Source organism: Nannobrachium achirus (genome assembly GCF_963921795.1).
Source record: "Nannobrachium achirus genome assembly, chromosome: 21".
Taxonomy (NCBI): Eukaryota; Metazoa; Chordata; class Actinopteri; order Myctophiformes; family Myctophidae; genus Nannobrachium; species Nannobrachium achirus.
Genome location: NC_137828.1, coordinates 24,718,311 through 24,723,669, shown reverse-complemented (window position 1 = coordinate 24,723,669; position 5,359 = coordinate 24,718,311).

Sequence of the window (5,359 nt, the reverse complement as noted above, 5' to 3'; positions counted from 1 at the left end):
TGCCGTACATTTTATAATTTGTGCTCGTACAATTTTTGAGATATTTTAAGTTATTGGTTTGCTGAGCCTTTCACCCCCAATGTTTTGGCTCCAAATCGGGAAAAAAAAGGGTCTCATTCTTTGGTGCCAGCTTCACGGAGGTATGCGCGTGACTTCATCTACTGAGTGGCAAAATAAAAACATTAAATGACGTTAAACGATGTTAAACTCACTTTGCCACTCGATTTTCCATTCACTTTATGCATGCGCATACCCTCTATCGTGATATTGAATGATTGTAACACAGAGGGAGAAAAGTTCTATAGCAGGGGTCTTTTTTTTTCAGACCAAGGACACCAGCTGAGAGAGAGATGAAGCTAAATATTGTATAAGTGTTGCAGATTAAACGTTTTCATAGATTTCAAAGATAGCTTCATAGACTAGATCAATGTTTTTTGTTTTTGTTTATTTCTAACATTTAACCTTTAACATTAAACCCTCAATCATTTCGTAAACCTGACCTTTGACTCTGCACTTACCCTTTCCCTCTAGACGAAACCACTCTGTTTTGTTACTGTATGTTTGTATGTTAACAATATAGGCTATACAAATATATTTGAAAATGTGACATTGGGGGAGAGCGGGGTAAACTGAGACACTTTTTACATTTTCTCCCCTATAGGCGAACTAAAAGATATATCAGTAAAAATGTACACATTTACCAGTAATTTGGGATGTTTCCTAACAATGGAAGTTATCAGAACATATTCAAGACAAAAGGCAGAGAAAATATGATTGTTTTAAAAAAAGTGGTCTTGTGTCTCAGTTTAGTTTGACATGGACAGTGGGTTGTGGCCTTTGAGGACACACGCACCGACGCACCCATGCAGGCACGCACACCATTTCTAAAATCTGATGTCAAATCTGAACTGTTATGTTAAAATACTACCACAGGGTGGTGCTGAAACACAAGAGAGTAGATGTTGGAGGTGTTGCTGAAATTGAAAGTCCTCTCAGTCTATCACTGTCTATGAATTGAGGAAAACATTTGGGATGTGTAGATGTTTCTTCCTATAACCATTAATATGTTCTTTAGTAATGCTCTCTGACAGCTAGTGTGTGTGTGTGTGTGTGTGTGTGTGTGTGTGTGTGTGTGTGTGTGTGTGTGTGCGCGTGCGTGTGTGTGCGCGTGTGCGTGCGTGTCAGATCCAGAAAACATCCATCTCACAATAAACGCTTGAGTGCCAAAGATATGGAGATTTTGTGAAAACCTAGTGAACTGCATTGTGCTGATGTTTGGAGACAGACAGACAGACAGACAGACAGACAGACAGACAGACAGAGTGACAAACAGACAGCAATGTGTGCCATACTGTGTGTTACGTGGTGTTGACGCTTGAGGGAGGAATAAACATTAATATTCTTGGAATGGCTTTTAGTAATGTGTTGTCTTCTGGGTACAAGGGAGGTAGTTCAGCGCTTATTGCCTCATGACGCCTAACGGCCATGATGCCATACTTCAAGAGGTGAGTCAGCACGATTCCTGATACTGACTGTGTAGTGTGTCTGTGTGTGTGTGTGTGTGTGTGTGCGTGTGTGTGCGCGCGCGCGTGTGTGCGCGTGCACGTGTGTGTGTGCATTCACAGTAGAGAGAGAGAGAGAGAGGGGCTGCTTGATTACAGTAGGTGCTTGAGGTTGACATCCATGGGTAGTGTTGTCTTTGCTAAGTTCTGTTTTATTTCTAAGTAATTTCCCCCCAGGGGAATGCAAAACTGCTCCAACAGTTTCCAAAAATATGTGTTTAAAAATGTTGTCTCGACTAAATTCTACCCGAGTTTCATGTGCAGAGACAGCAACGCCCTATTGCCACAGTCTTATAGTTGAATTTTCAGAATAGACTGGGATCAATTTAGCTTTTCGTCCAAAACGGTTTCTTTTCAGGATTCAAATTCAAAAATAGCAGAAGTGGCAGATTTATAAGCTGCCACTTAAACGCGTGTCGAGTTGTGCCACAATTCGAGCTTGTGGATCTGCTACTTTTGCGCGACGCTGTATAGCATGATCAAGCAGAGGCGTTAATTTACGAGAAAAAAAAAGTCACATCAAATCCAACGCTTGAGCGCCGGTGACGTATATTAGCCTACTGTATACGTCCAACAGTGTTTCCGGTTGTAAACCCTAGACTGCATTCTCCTGCACCTGGGAGTGATGCAAAGACTTCAATTCCCATGATGCATCCGGAAATTACGTCATGCGGAAATCCGCCTTTCCGTCAAGACCAATGTTATGAAATTCAGAAAAATGTATGTGTAGCACCCAGCCATGAACCAGCGACAACAGCCCTGCTAATCGGGCTCAGCCCTATTAGCACGACTGGTTGTGCGTTGGACTGGCGAGTGGGAGTCCCGAGTTCAAACCCCGCTTCCGCGTATCACTACATATGCATCTCGGAATCTTCTCCCAAGTCGCGTTCTTGGTCAAAACAAGCACTTTTCTATACGGACCATAACTAAAGCACGGATGCCGATCGTGTGCCGCGACCGGGACCTTCTGTTTACGTATACATGGTGCGTTCATGGAGGTGTCAAAAATAAGGTAAAAAACATTGAATATATTAATTAATACCTGGCAGTGAATGTAAGAAAGAGCCTACAGTGTTAACTAAAATGTATTTATAGACAGTAAAAACTCATTGGTTAATGTTGTTCTTTTTTGCAATAGGCTATATAGTCAAGCCTCCAGACTTTATTTTGTTTTGTTTCAGCAATAACCAAATTTCCTCTGGGAATCAGCAACGTTAATATTATCTAAATCTAAATGATGAAATGTCAATCATAATCTCATAAGAGCCCCTTGCTTTCAGAGAGGGGGTGGCTTTTAGTTAATATGCAATGAATGAGATGAAGAGGCAAAGCCTCTCAAACAGATCAATGAAGATGATGGACTTTTTAAAGGGCATCTTTCCCTTTCCAGGGGTCTATTTACCGGGTCTATGATAATGAGTCACGTCAGCTGTTAGCTGAAGCTCTGATTAAAAGTCACGCTGCTGCACGTAGTGTCACACATTGGCAGGGTGACACATCAGGGGTGTCGCACCAAATTCTGGTCCCTGGGTACAAGGATTCACTGCGGGCCCCCCATGAATGTTCTTCATTGGGAGAGGAGTGGGGGGGTTTAACCCATTTAGACTGGGAACGCATTATTACACGTTATTTTGTGTAATAAAGTCTTTGAATATATCGAATCCTTCTAAGGTTTTTTGAAAAACCTATGTTTCTATGTCGGTGGTGCTCAAACTTTTTCGTGTGAAGGACCCTCAAAATGATATGTATTTGGCCACGGACCCCCATCTCAAAATATTTAGTTCCAGGGACCCCCCAGAAGCAAAATTTGAGTTACAAATGTTCGCTTAAAATATACATATGTTCAAAGATTTGCACACATTTTCATGACTTTTCAAAATTAGCTGATCTACAAGCTTGCAGCGCGCTGTGAGCTTGTATATCTGATATTTTTTCAATAGCTAAAGTATAAAATAAATAAGACCCCTCCACCTTGGGCCCTAATAACTCAGTCCCTAAAAGCACCACCGACTGGGTCCCCACTACAACCAGTGTGTCCATCAAAGTGACCTTGAGCAAGAAGACTAGGGATGGAGCTTGTTAATCTTTTATTGATAATGAGCACCTTATCGATCATGCTTGTTGAGCCGGGCTTTCATCGAGCCCACTATTGAGCGTTTTCTAACATTTTGTGGACTCAACTGTTGACACCGAAGGCCACATTCTAAGTCATTATGAAGCAGGTGTAGACCAATATTAGGGACCCCTACAGTCCTTGTTTGGAAGGACGTGGCAATGATAAAGATGTAGCACAGCATAAGCATATTAAGTAGTGTTGCGATATCTGCTTTATTATAACCAACTTTTGGCTTGTTTTGACGTACAGTCGCTTGTAAATATCAGAAGTTGCTGTCACGGACCGCTCTTGCAGCCTTTGACTGTTTATTAGTTTTTGGACTTATTAGTTACGCTTGCTTCTGTTCTTGCTCCCTTTTGGTTTAGGTGTTTTGTCTTGGTCACTTTGTTGTTTCCTGTCTGTGACCTTGCTTGCTGTTAACTGTCTTGTCTCCCTGTAATTATTGTTGATCCAAGTTACCTTGTCCTGTTGGCCTTTTAGCATATCATGCGTTTATTGTTGTTGAGTTCACCTGTCTCTAGTTAGTTCCTTATTTATACTCCTCTTTTCATGTATGTTCTTGTCAGTTTGTAATTCCATTTCAAGAACATTTCGAGCCCCTTCAGAATCATTTTCCAATGTAAAAATAAATGTAACAAATTAGTATTGGATGGTTCTTTTTTCACCATGTTGCTAGGCAGCTCGGCAACATACAAGAGCTCAACAGATGAGTTCTGAGTGCAGTTCAGCCATCCATTTGAAACCATTTCTGGGTCTTGAGTGGATGTCCATTTACCCCAAAGAAATAATTCACCTTCTTGTGCTCTTATCAGTCGGGTATTCAAAATAAAAGCAAAATCCTTGAATTCATACAAACATGTAAACACTTCACCTTACCAGCCTGCCTCAAATACTCTTCCCGCAAAGACGCTTCCATGCCAATTACCCAGGTAGAACATACTGTAATACTGTATCTACTTCCTCTTCTCTTAATATAAAAATCCAAGTCTGTGCTCTATAAAGGACTGGCACAGAAAACATCAAAATGCATTAATGCAGTATGAAGCAAGGCCTAATGAGCAAACAATAAACGGTGAAACGGTTAACCATGAACATTTTCGTTAATTTCTTTTGTCACAGTTTTGTGGACCCCGACTTCAATTGATTTGGCAACCCTGCTGTACATAATCTGAAAGGCTGCCTTTGTTTGCCCATTCTGGAAGAATCTTGGTTTAGTTTAATAAACACTCCAAGTTAATCTGTTGTGCCTCCTGTCGCCTGCATTTGGGTCCTCCCCCATACTCATTCCTGGTGGCTGCAGGGTTTTTTGGGCTTGTCTCTAAAGTGTAGTAGCTTATTTGGGCTTGCTGTCTAAAGCTGTTTAAATCAGTAGTTCTCAAACATTTTCATGTTGATTACCCTCCCACCTGAAAACATTTTGTGCCAGGACCCAAGTAAAAATAGTATACTTAAAATGTTGAAAAAAATATTAAAAATATGTAAAGGCCATGTACACAGGATATGCCTTATTTGGGCATTTCCTGCTTTCAGGCACTAAAAACCTCACCTGATGACACATGAAGGTGAGTTTCAGTGATCTGCTGCAAATCACATGACAGAAGACTGTCATTGTGACTTGAGTTATACCAGTGTTTTGATGCTATAGGGTGTGCCAATATGTAGTTCTAGAGGGCCATTTCTT